This window comes from Schistocerca gregaria, chromosome X, assembly GCF_023897955.1.
Source record: "Schistocerca gregaria isolate iqSchGreg1 chromosome X, iqSchGreg1.2, whole genome shotgun sequence".
Classification (NCBI taxonomy): domain Eukaryota; kingdom Metazoa; phylum Arthropoda; class Insecta; order Orthoptera; family Acrididae; genus Schistocerca; species Schistocerca gregaria.
In genome coordinates this window covers 350,680,462-350,694,866 of record NC_064931.1, presented here as the reverse complement: position 1 = coordinate 350,694,866, position 14,405 = coordinate 350,680,462, and positions in this window count along the sequence as shown.

The window sequence follows — 14,405 nt, the reverse complement described above, 5'->3', positions numbered from 1 at the left end:
ATTTATTTTTATTTCTTAATCAATCATGTTATTTTCTTTCGTGCTGTCTTTATTAACTGTATCGTAGCTCATACTTTTTATCTACCTGACTCTTGTCATCTTTTCATAGACGATTATATACTGTGTTTTCTACATGCTGTAGCTACTATTCTTTGCATTATTTGTATGAAGTATTTATAATTTTAGAATTCTATACTAGATGTAAAAATTCTTATAAAACATTCATCGTGTGGAATATAACGTAAAATCTGTGCAACGCCTGGTTATATGTAGGAGAAGGCCTGAGTACCACCATCTTACACGGATAAATAAATCAATATATAAAAAGAAATAACGTAACCATCAAAACCTTTTCCATTAAATATAGCATTACAGTTTTCGAATTGTGATGTGGCACATCCTCCTACTATTCCATCCCATGAAAAAGATCTCGCCTACTGATGAATTACTTGGTCTACATACAGATTGACATCTGTTTTTGGTTTGTTATTCCATGCCAAAATGAAACTGCATTTACCGAGCGTCAGTGCATGGGGAGGCGATCGAACGCATTCAGCTAGCACAGCCTCTACCCTTAAATGACTTTTTCCTAGCTGCATAAGCGATTGATAGCACCCCTTGGCTCTGCTTCACCTAAAAGTGTGAAAGGGTCATAAATATTTAAAGGCCCCAATCATTTCTCCTCGGCAGGTTTCCGATAGAATTTATGGCCACTTTCGTTTTCCAGTTTATCGACAGAAATACGAAGAGCTTGTTTCCTTTTAGTTATATACTAGGGGAGCATAAGAGAGTGGTTCCTTATAAAATTCGCTATTCTTGGACCACTCATGTTGCTTAGTGATATTTAATTTCGTATCGGAGGTCAGTAATCTTAAAACTAAATCAGTCTGAAAAAGTGTCGTGGTGTTACAGTAAATTGTAACTCGAATATTTCGTTCTAACTATCCCGTTTATGCTAGTTTCACACGTTCTTTACTATTTCTATTTCCCATTCTTCGTTTGCGTGTAGCATTAGAAATAAAGCGAAAACGTCAGAATAAATAAAACACTTGCAAACAGTAAGTAGCTTCTGCTGATCAACTGTGAAACAGAAAACAGATTTATCTGTAAACATATTTGTACAACATGTCGATCGATATCAGATTTGCTTAGACTCCTGTTGGTTTTGAGATCTGGAATGATGTTTAACGTTAGCATACTCGATTTAATTTATTTCAGCTATATATTTCTCTAATGTATAAAATTACACTTTCGTCAATATTATGTTAAACTTATTCTGCGGAAAACAATATTAAGAACCGAGAGGTTAATGACCAATATTGTGATATGAGACTGATTCAGGGGACCAAGGGACATTGTAGGACATAGCTCACCATCTCTCATTGTTCTTGTTGTGGTTTGCAGTTCGAAGATTGACCTGATGCAGCCTTCCACACCAGTTTATCCTGTGCATCTCTTCATCTCACGATAACTATTGGACCCTACATCCAAATGGACCTGTTTCTGTATTCGGGCATTGGCTCCCTCTGTAATTTTTACACCACCCCCTCTCAACAAAGGCACACACTTCCTACCATTACAAAACTGAGGATTCCTTGGTGCCACAGTGTGTGTTCTGTCAAACGATCCCTTCTGTAAGTTAAGTTTTGCCCTGAATTTCTTTTCCCTCTAATGCCATTCAATAACTCTCCGTTACTTATTCGATCTACCTATCTAACCTCCCGGACTATTCAGAAGCATCACATGTCAAAAGTTTCGGTGCTCTTATTATCTAATAAGGCATTCCGTATAAGGTTACACTCCATACAAATTTAAATTTCTATTTGCAGTTAAAAAAATCTCTTTTTCTGGAAAGGGGTTTCTTGTTATTGCCAGTCTGTATCTTATAGCCATTCTACTTCTGTTAACATCTACTCTACCGTTTACGAAATAATAGTTTCTTGGACAGTTCTAAAATAGTACTGATACCATACTACTCATAAGAATTTTAGGATCGTATGTGTTATCGGATAAAAAGTACTAGCTCAGTCGCCACCTTCCACTAATTGTAGATTGACGAAACCCCAGTTCGCATCAGTGAAGGTCTAGAACTGAAGCCCATCATTTTGATTTATGTACATTTTGATAGTTCGACGCTGTGCTACGTCGTATTGCGTTTGGTCTATAATTATTATAATGGTTCTTTGAACTCAGTTTTCAACTACGATAGAATTTTATAAACTCGGAAACTTGCTTGAAAGAATTTGAAACACGCACACTTTCTATGAATGACCTTACGAGTAATCCCTTACAGTAATTTTCCGCATTTGGGCTGCTTAATTTGAAAAAATGGTTCAAATGGCTCTGAGTACTATGGGACTTAACATCTGAGGTCATCAGTCCCTTGAACTTAGAACTACTTGAACCTAACTAACGTAAGGACATCACACACTTCCATGGCCGAGGCTGGATTCGAACCTGCGACCGTAGCGGTTGCGCTGTTCCAGACTGAAGCCCCTAGAACCACACGGCCACTACGGCAGGCCCTTAATTTGTACATGATCCTAATAGAGACACTTAGAGGATTAAAACGAACTAACAGCTAATCACAAACAAGCTAATAATGCGCAATGAATTAGAAGTTTCGGGTAGATATCTCCACTGCACATAAATACACAGGTCAGTCAGAACATGACCATAAACATATTATCGATATAAACCCGTCCAGGCAATAGCAGCGTCACTTGGCGAGGTATGACTGGTAGTGAGACACACACATTGTGGATGTAGTATCAACGAGCGTGCTGTCCGTGTGCAGAATAGGGAAGGCGTGCGATCTATCCCAGTTGACCCAAGGCAGTTTGTGATGGCCCCTAGGCTCCTCACGGGCATTTCAGAAACTGCACGACTTTTCGGGTGCTGGAGGAGTGTTGTGGTGGGTGTCTTCAACACGTGGCGAAATCGAAGTGAAACCACGTCTGGACGTCATGGGGTTGAGTGGCCACCCATCCTTTCATATGACGAACGTCTTAAGCTGAGCAGCCTGGTAAAACAGGAAAGGCGGCAAACTGTGGCGAAACTAACATTAGACTTTAATGCTGGGCAGAGTACAAGGATGTCTGAACTCATTGTGCACCGAACAGTTCTGACGATGGACCTCCGCAGACGACGACCCATGCATGTGCCAATGTTAACATCACGACATCGGCAACTGCGACTGAAATGGGCAAACGACTATCGGCAATGGACATTGGTACAGTGATAGAGAGTTGCATTGTGTGATGAATCCCGATATCTACTTCATCATGCCGATGGGAGTGCGCGAATCCATTATCTTCCAGAGGAACAGCTCCTTTACACCTGTACTGCGGAACGGAGACAAGCTGGCGGCGGCTCCTTTGTGCTCTGGGAACACTCACGCGGGTCTCCATGGATCAAGTGGAGCTGGTAAAAGGCACCAAGACGTCCAAGAAGTATCGTACACTGTTTGCAGACCACGTACTCCCCTGCATGACTATCATGTTTCTCGATGGCAGTGGCATTATTCATGTCAAAAGGCTGGGAGTGTGAGGAAGTGGTTCGAGGGACACAGTAGTGAGTTCCAGTTCCTGTGCTGGCCCCCCAACTTGCCAGATATGAACCCGATCAAACACATCTGGGATGTGATTTAACGTGGTGGCAGAGTTCATCGCTACCTCACCGGAATTTACGGGAATTAGGTTTCTTGTATGTGCAGATGTGATGCCATCTTGCTCCAGCGACCTAACAATGCCTCTTTACTTTCATGCGTCGCCGCAGTTATCCGTACCAAAGGTGAACATACGGGCTCTTAGGTATGACGTGCTAATGTTCTGGCTGATCAGTGTAAATAAGTTATTGTGAGGAGGGGCGATGACCCATCAAGGATACCTAACGACGAGAAGTTAGAATCACGACCGAATGAGGCGGCAAAGTGATTCCCACCTCCACCTGATCTTTTAGACTGATTTTCTCCCCGGTCTGTCTAAGCAGTTATGTTCTGAGAATAAATTTCGTCTGATGGAGCTTTCTGCATATGACATGGCAAGGAAAGTAACCGAGGTGGTTAAGGCAACCTTTCTAGAAAAGCGGAGTATCCGAATTCGAATCCCGGTTCGGCACAAATTTGCAACAATCGCGCTTGCATTGCCGCAATGACCTGTGCAGCTGTAATCATTATTTGCTTCCTATCTCTTTCCCATCCCGCTTCAAATGGTTCAAATGGCTCTGAGCACTATGGGACTTAACATCTGAGGTCATCAGTCCCCTAGAACTTAGAACTACTTAAACCCAACTAACCTAAAGACATCACACACATCCATGCTCGAGGTAGGATTCGAACCTGCGACCGTAGCTGCTGCGCGGTTCCAGACTGAAGCGCCTAGAACCACTCGGCCACAACGTCCGGCCATCCCGCTTCCTTTCCATTCCTTTCACCACAATTATTCACATAAAATATATACTGTAAGTACAGAAGGGAGAAATGTGAAGTAATTTTGGCTATGAAAAGGGCAGAAAATGGGATATCCACTCGGTAAGCGGCTGTGGGAAATAGGAGATAGTTACGGCTTGCAGCCTGGAACGACTTCCTTGGAAAAGCTGTTCTCGAGTTGCTCTCATGAATATCTGTGCAAACTGATTGAAGGGCGGTGAAAAAGCCAAAAGGCATCATCGCCGCTCTGTATACCTCTGTATAATAGGAATGGCAGCGATCTCTGGCAGATTTGATGACAGAATACAGTGACGCTACAAGCACAAGTATTTCAGAGCACCCGTTCAGTGCTGATTGTCGAACATGGTTCTCCGCCTCGGAGATCCTACATGTTTCCTTGTCGACCTATCGATATCGTCAATATCGGTTGCAGTGGGCACGGGATCATCGAGACTGAACCGTGGAATAATGGTAACATAGCGCCTGGTCTCGTAAATGATGGTATCTGTCAAACGAGGTCGATGGTCTTTTCTGATACGCCGTCATACAGGCGAACGATTGCTCAAAAGATACAACGCGCTTTGGACGTTTGCAGGGTACTCTATGACTGAATAGGGAACATTCACTTCGGCTTCCATGGGCCATGTACCATGATGGTACCATGCTGAACACCTGCTTCACTTCAAGCTTCATACTTTCGCCGGCGGCGATGGTACCTTCGAGCAGAACTGCCTGTGTCACATGGTCAGAATTATGCTATATTGTTTTTAGTAGCATGGCAGTGAGATTATGTTGAAGTATTGGCAAAATAATGTTCCTTCATTGAATACGATAGAACACAATTGTGACGCCATCGGGCGCCACCTACGCACCAACAAACTTATGGCGTGTAATTGAAAAACGTCGCGTGACATATGCGTAGAGATTTTATACTTAAATATGGGAAGTCAGTGAGGGATTTAAACTTATCTCTTCCCAAAAACGAATCCCGGTTCCTCAATCACTGTGCTATCTAGCTCGGTCGTTTAACTAGTAAGTGGTACTTGACCAGTAGCAGATGGTTCTTCGGAAGATCACATATCGAAGTGCAGTGGCAATCACGAATATATCCTTTGAGAATGGCATGAACGTCTGCGTTGTGGCCAACAAAATTCACGGCAAGAACAATACAAGGTTCCTATATCAAATACTGGGTGTCTCTCCTATGGATTGTCACCTGCATTTTCTCCGGTATTTCTGTAGATATTTGCAGTTTAATTTTTGCAGCGTGGAGCTGGAGTCAACCGAAACAAAGTCTGTTGATTACGTGTTTCATACGATGCCTAAAGTCGACGAAAGAAGTCAATTTGTTGCCTGTTATAAACAAAATTATTTTAAAGGGGAATTTTACAAGCTCATTCGACAGAGTGGTTCCAAATTAGTCTAGTGAGATATTCGTTTTATACATGTGTATTAACAGGGACAGTAAATAACAAGAATAATCGGTATTCCAGCAGCGACTGAGCAGCGCTTCTGCATGCCGGTAGCAGACAGTGGAGGCCAGGGCCCTGTTTTCATTGCTGTAGTACCGACTATTGATCGTGCTTTGCTATCCATGTTAATACACGTCGATGAAACAAATACTGGGATAGACTAATCTGCCATTGCTCTATAGAATGAGCACATAAAATTCCGCTATAAAAGCTATTTTGTTTGTAACGGGAAACAAACCGACGCTTCCATGGAGGGTGGGATTGGGGTGACTCCAGCTACATGTTGCAAAATCGAAATTGTAGATATCTGCTGAAACATCAGACAAAATGCGCCCGACTTCTCTTAGGGGAGACGCTCTGTACATTACTATTACATGGTATTTTGGCAGTCATAGGAAATATTTTTATCTAAAAACGGTTATACTGTGGAAAAAACATTGTTCAGATAAAATGACAAACTGGCTGGCGTACTTAATCAGCTGGCCCATCTACACCAGCAAATTTTGTTTGGAGTACAATTATGTGTCACTGAAGGCAGCTGCGTTACTCTGGTCTCCAGCTTTAGGTGCCTTGGCTTGCATGATGCTGACATTCCCTGTATGTATCATGTTTACGAAAGCCTTCACACTGTTTTTGGCTAATGTCAGGCGTGTCAGTGGCTTCAGCCATTACCGTGGATGTCGCCTTATCGTCTGCAAGTTCAGCAACGCGAGTCAATAAGGAGCTCAGGGTAAGCGCACGGGCGGATGCTTTGGCGTGGTTGCGCCCTGTAATTTCCTGCTACAGGAAGCTACTGCGTTGGGTCACCTGGGAGCGTACGTAATCCTACCTCATGTGTGTATCAGTCGCAGCCTCTTCTACATAATTTACCGCCGTGATGCTCTCAGAGTTTGAAGCAGTTACCTACTGCTTTCTGGCACACGTGGCTTTCGTCTGATATACATACATTAATTTGCAGCAACTGCCGCATCTGTAAGTAAGGCTGTTAAACTTATCCTGCAAGTACTTTTCATATCTAACTTCTCATAAGCGGTAGATACAGTATGTTTTCGTGCTTGTAAGAAATATCGGTACTAATTGGTTATATTTCCAGACGGTGTGAACTGAGTCATGCCCTTTTCTTAAGTTTTCATAACAGCTTCCATGAGCCAATTTTAGAGAAACTAACTGTCAGTGTCTTTATCACTTCCCCTGATGGGTAATCAGGTCACATTTGTGGACTCCAAAAGGAGAAATCTTCCGGCACGACAAGAAAATATTGCTAAAATTCATGACTAATTTGAGACATGAAGTCCTAAGAATCAAAAGCATATATAAGTGAAGTAGGTTAAATCCTTAAAGGACACTTTGTTAATTTCTGATTTTCAGGACTTGGAAAATAACTTGGACAAACATTTGTATTTTGTTGGGGTCAAAAGAAAATAAATACAGCTTTAAAACCGATATATGGCCAAAAATGGTACCTTATCATCAGAACGTGGACGAATTAGGTGATAACAAAGGGTGTACTACCATAATACAAAAAATGGTTCAAATGGCTCTGAGCACTATGGGACTTAACATCTGAGGTCATCAGTCCCCTAGAACTTAGAACTACTTAAACCTAACCAACCTAAGGACACCACACACATCCATGTCCGAGGCAGGATTCGAACCTGCGATTGTAGCGGTCGCGCGGTTGACAATTGTTGTATTTTGGTACAACCGCTCGCACATCGCCCGGCACTACCAAAATACAACAGTTGTCAATCGGGCAATAACAAAGTAACATGTATTTCCAATAACAATCAAACGTGAAATGAGTGAAGGCCATTTGTGGGGGGGTTTCCTTACAGGATAACGCTCGCCCACATAACGCTGTTGTCACCCGACAGGCTCAGAAGAATCGACATCTTTCGACGGCCCGTCGATCACTAGATCTGTGTCCAATCGAGCACATATGGGGCATCATTGGGCTCCAGCGTTATCCACAACCAGCATTAACCGTCCCTGTAGTGACCGACCAAGTGCAACAGACATGAAACTCCATCCGACAATCTGGTATCCAGCACCTGTACAACACAAGGCATGCACGTTGGCATGATTGCATTCAACATTCTGGTAGTTGCACCGGTTATTAATGTACCAGAATTTCACAGCTGCAATAGCTTTTCTCGCGCTTACATTAACCTGTAATGTTGCAGTGTTAATAACTCGGTACCCACCGACCGTCCTGTCATCCTCATGTGTCAGGCGTCACTGGGTGCGGATATGGAAAGGCACGTGATCAGCACACCGCTTCCAGGCCGTTGTCAGTTTTCATGAAGGGAACCGCTATTTCTCCGTCAAGTAGCTCCTCAACTGGCCTCACAAGAGGTGTGTGCACCTCACTTGCCAACAGCGATCGGTAGGCCGGATGGTCGCCCATTTCGGTGATCTGATTGGAATCGGTGTTACCACAGCGGCAAGTTAATTACTTTTTGGTGTTGCAATATTTTCCATCAGTGTAGTACTAGCTCAGTCACTGTCTTCCTCTACGTATGAGTCCACGCCAGAGAGGATGCAGCGTCATGCTGAAAAGTGGGTTCGTGAGGTAAAGTTCTTTGTAAATTTTATTCGAAATTGTAGTCACTGAAAGGCATCACATACCTATTCTACCCGAGATCTTCCATTTCGTTTCCTCGTCTCCTTCTGGGTGCTACACTTTTTACGTCAAGCGGTGTATAAGGGTGCGTTTCCAGTAACGCCGACGCTTTGTCGCATTTAGGGGTGCTCGACCTGTCTGAACGATGCCAAAGACTGCGTTCGATTTCACGCGAGTGGAACATGGGCTTACTTCTACTGTTTTTCACGCCATGCTATAAAAGAAGGTTAAAACTTATGGTCCTCACATATTCTCCAAATTTCTTCTTCGAACACTTGCACTGTTTACATTACATATTTTTTAGCGTAACTTGGGCCTAGACTCTTTGACACTAAAAGGTTTTCAAAATTAATGCCAGTTAAGCTGCAGAAGCTGAGATGGATAGGTAAGGAAGAAGGATTATATGACGGTTCACGTGAGCGACCCTTATGCAGCAGCTGTGATTGAGAACTGTTGAAGATCTCTCTTCGGAGAGAGAAATTTATGATCTCAACCACAATAACACATAACCCGGTGGCGATTGGCACATATTAATATTTTGACAAACTACCCTGTATAACTTTCCTGTTGCTTTGAAGCTTAACAGTTTAACGTTCGACTTTCAAGGTAATTATTACGAAAAAAGTTGTTCGCATTATCCTGTGACAGTTTTCCTGATGCCTTAGCACTAGAATGCTCTGCAGGAGTCAGTTGGCCGTTATTTTAAGATTCGAATATATTCGGCGTTTAAAATACTCAGTTCCTGTGGTCTTAGGACTTTTAAAAAGTTATAGGCTGTGTTTAATTTCCCATAACAGTTCTGCTTTGTAACTACAAACTTTTAACGAAATTTCACGTTAATTCCTGCGTCCCGACGGCTGTCAGTTGATCGCTTCCAATGGTTACACAATTTACCTGGTTCATTAGCTGCTTTTTTTAACCAATAATGATCAGTTTCATACATTTCTGAGTATAAAGGGTATTAGAATCCTGTTTGACTGGCAGCTATAATGGACAGCTATGGCTGTCATGGTCTTTCTGACGGTGATATTACAGAAGCTCTTCAGATATCTCCAACTCAGTCTGAAGTTAAACAGTTTAGGAGTGAGTACAATAAAAGTTGCTCAGCAGACGATGGATACAGTCCTCCTGAGCAATTAACTAGTGATCCATCAGAAAGCACTGGTGATAATGACCAACCAAGAGTTCCTTCCGTCCACAATAATGCTGTAACTTAAGTAGATAGATATCGCATTACTTTACGAAACGCAAGTATTGGTACTCGCCAGAGAGGGGGAATAAGAGGTAAGTAAAATATTAGTGTAACGATATTTGTCAAGTATTAATGTTTTCTTAATGTTATTTACTTTAATTTTTGACTTGCCTACAGTTATATAACTTATTTTTATATATCTACGTTGATTTTGTTTCCTAACATACAAATTTTAGCACGTGTTACTGTAAAACACAGCCGAATGAGATTTAATGTTGACCAACAGGAGTTTTGGGACTCATGGAACAGCATGGACACGCATTTCTTCTACAAATACTACAGGAAGGAAGGGTCAACAGTCAACAAAATGTTATTCGAGAGACTGGTGAACCTACAGGGTAAGCAAAGCGTACTGTTACGGAAGAATCCCCAAGTACTGCACTTTGTTCATTCATTAGTGACAATAAGCTGCGCCTCCTAAAAAAATTCACCAAAACAGGTGCACGCATTGTACTTAACGATAATCTTTGGAACTTGAATCTGGAGGAGCCGAAAGCATTTATAGCCATATTGTATGCTCGAGGGGCATATGGTGCTATTAGAGTCTTTGTGTGAGAGATTTGTGGAGTCGTAAGTGGGGTCCCACCTTTTTCGCTCAAACAATGGCATGTAATTGATTTTTAGATATCGGGCGATTTCTTACCTTTGAAATCAAAGCTACGTGTCAGCAGCGTAAAGAAGCAGACAAATTTTGTTTGGCATCTGTAATGTGGTAAATGTTTATAGATAACTGCATTGTATGTTACAAACCAACTGAATTCCTAACTGTGGATAAGCAGTTATATCCGACGAAATGCCGATGTCTATGTACTCAATTCATCAGTGGTAAATCTGGTAGGTACGGCATAAAGTATTGGTTCCTCACAGACGTTGAAGTTACGTATGTTCTAAATGAAACTTCCTGGCAGATTAAAACGGTGTGCCGGACCGAGACTCGAATTCGGGACCTTTGCCTTTCGCGTGCAAGTGCTCAACCGTCTAAGCTACCCAAGCACAACTCACTCCCCGTCTTCACAGCTTCACTCCTACCAGTATCTCGTCTCCTACCTTCCAAACTTCACAGAAGCTCTTCTGCGAACCTTGCAGAACTAGCATTCCTGGAAGGAAGGATATTGCGGAGACATGGCCTAACCACAACCTGGGGGGATCTTTCCAGAATGAGATTTTCACTCTGCAGCGGAGTGTGGGCTGATATTAAACTTCCTGGCAGATTAAAACTGTGTGCCGGACCGAGACTGGAACTAAATGGTTTACCTTATCTGGGAAAAGACAAAACGAGACCCGCGGGTACTAGCCGGTGAGAACATATAACACTACGTCTCATGGAACATTCCTTACGAAGGGGGAGAAATGGTGCAACAGATAACTCTTAACTTCTCTCAAGCTGGCAAAAAAGTTGAAAATGAGGGATACAAGCAGTGTTGGCATTCTTAAAAGGATCAGAAGGGAAGCGCCACCATCTTGGAGGAAAGGACAAGATTTACTTCATTCGGGTGTTGTTTATAAGGCTGATGAGATTATTCTAACTTCTGATAACGGAAAGAATATGAAAATTGTGCTTATTCTTAGTTCTATGCACTCTTGTGGAACAATCAGTGAGACTGCAGAAACGAAACTCCAGAAGGTGTCGATTTTTATAGCAACACCAAACTGGGAGTGGATGGCATAGATCAAATGTCATACAAATATAGTGTAAGAGCCGTGATGAAGAGCTGTCCAGTACCTGTCTTCTATAACATATTGTATCTGGCAATGATCAGCGCTCACACCCTGTAAAAGCTGATAACTGGTTACACCATCTCTCCACAGTCTTTTATAATGAAGAATTAGTGGAACTAGTCAGAAATTCTCATCCTCACCAACTCCAGACTCCATTTATTTGACTGCTTACAGATCAGAAGGAACATGTAAGCGAACTAAACTTAAAAACTTGCCAGGTAGGATTGTGCAATAAAAACAAAACTCGGTACAGTTGTTTTGTATGTAACGAATTTGCATGTGATTCATGTCTTAAGTGCACGTATAGGCAAAGAGTGCACTTGAGTTGATTAGTAAAACAGTACTTACTTGTTACAGGATAAAATTATAATTAGTGAATAGCAATGCAGTCCTCTGATGATAACATTTGTCACCTTTTGTTATGACCTGTAACACGCAAATATTAAAAATTAAGCAGTTTTATGCACCTATAATACGGTGTCATTTATATTTGTATGGAGTAATAAAAAAAAAATTTATAAGGTTCAAATAAGAATTTGTCCACATCACTATTACATAGGAAAAATAATGAAATCATTATTAATGACTATAAATACCAAATATCGTTACATTCTGTAAAATAAAGCTTTTTAAAATGTGATAAAAACCTCTGCAGTCAGTTGATATCCACTGGGCGGGCTAGTAAAGTGATGTAATCTGGGGGTTAAAGAGTTTAAAAAAATCATGCATACAACATAAACCATTCAGTTTCAAACTGAGCATGCATAATAAATGTATTTAGCTATACAGTAGAGACTCTGTGTGTATGTTCACTGACGGAAGGAAAAATGGCAATATCAAGAAGTCGTTGTGCCACACAAACGAAAGTTGGTAGCCGTGTTTCTACACCTGAAACATGATGTCTGTTCACTATGAGGATGCAGATCAGGTGTCCTTTAAATACGTGTTTTAATGGTCGAGAGAGTTAGTTATCTCTGATATTGGACGTGGTGAGTTGATGTTAGTGAAGAATGCCTGTAAGGTGTAAAAGACGCCATTTTCAACACCTCACTAAATTTGAACGATGGCGTGTAATAGGCTTATAAGAAGCTGGATGACCCTTCTGCGATACTGCAGAAAGGCTTGGTAGTAATGTAGTAACTATACATGACTGTTGCCAGCGGTGGCCTCGAGAATGTATGCTCGTAAGAAAACCAGGCTCTTGGCGTCCACGTTGCACTAACGAGATGGAAGAACATCGTGTTCGGCGTATGGCTCTGGCGCAACTTACTGCATCCACAGCATCTATTTGAGCAGCAATTGGCACCACAGTGAAACAACTAACTGTTAAAAATTTGTTACTTCGACAGCTCAGAGCCAGACGCCTTGTAGCACGCAACCCTCTGATCCCAAACCACCGCCATTTGCGACTTCAGTGGTGTCAAGCGAGAGCTCACTGGAGGACTGGGTGGTTATCTATTGTGTGTTCTGATGAAATATGGTTCTATCTTGGTGCCAGTGATGGCTGTCTCTTGGTCAGAAGGAGGCCTGTTGAGGCCCTGAAACCAAGCTGTCTGTGTGGTAGACACACTAGACGTACACCTCGAGTAATGGCCGGGGATGCAGTTTCGTATGACGGCAGGCGCACTCTCGTTGTTATCATACGCATCCTGGATACACATTTGTACATCAGTGTGGTTATTCGGCTTGTTGTGATGCTATTCATTAACAGCAATTCCGGGGGTGTTTTCCAGCAAGATAACGTTCGCCCACATACTGTTGTTGCCATCCAACATGCTCTGCTGTGTCGACATGCTGCCTTGGCCTGTTCGGTCACGAGATCCATCTTCAGTCGCGCACATATGGACATCACTGGACGACAAATCCAGCGCTATCCCCAATCTGTATTAATCGTCCCTGCATCCACCGACCGGATGCAACAGCCATAGAACTCCATCCCGCAAACTGACATCTGGCACCTGTGCAACGCAATGCATGCACGTTTGTATGCTTGCATTCAAACTTCTGGCGATTATTTAGGTTATTAATGTACCATCATTTCACATTTGCAATGGCTTACCTCACGCTCACATTAACCTGTGATCTTGTAATGTTAATAACTTAAGTATGTTACTTAGACAAATGTATTCCCGAAATTAATTACTCTACCTTTTGCTGTAGCTTTCTTGCCGTCAGTGCATTAAATCTCATACGCACTTCACTGAGTAATTGTGGCGCAGTGGTTCGTGTAGGAAGAGAAGGGCTCAAATTTCCATAAGGTCCTTCTAGTAAAATTATACAAAGATCACTTAAAACACTATGATAATGCCCAGATTAATTATGTGTAGAGGTATTCCACACAATTGGCCTATCATAGTCTTTTATACGTTTCCAGTGACATCGATGTCGAAGAATTATTGGAATCTAATCTACGTTCTTGCTCGTACAACTGCTAAAGAAAGTGCGAATTTAACAGATTTTGAGAAGGAGAATATACAGACAGAAATATTAGCCAAGTAAATTCCGTGCCTCTTTTCTAAATAAGTTGCGGGATACCAGAACACTGTGAGCAGTCACCATATTATTTAGCGCCGTTTCTGGACCTCACCGACAAAGTTGGCTGCAGGGTAGATCATACAAATGGTCAGTTATTGATAACGAACATATCGTCTGGAACCCGTCGCTATCTGTTACGCACTTCACTGAGTAATTGTGGCGCAGTGGTTCGTGTAGGAAGAGAAGGGCTCAAATTTCCATAAGGTCCTTCTAGTAAAATTATACAAAGATCACTTAAAACACTATGATAATGCCCAGATTAATTATGTGTATAGGTATTCCACACAATTGGCCTATCATAGTCTTTTATACGTTTCCAGTGACATCGATGTCGAAGAATTATTGGAATCTAATCTACGTTCTTGCTCGTACAAC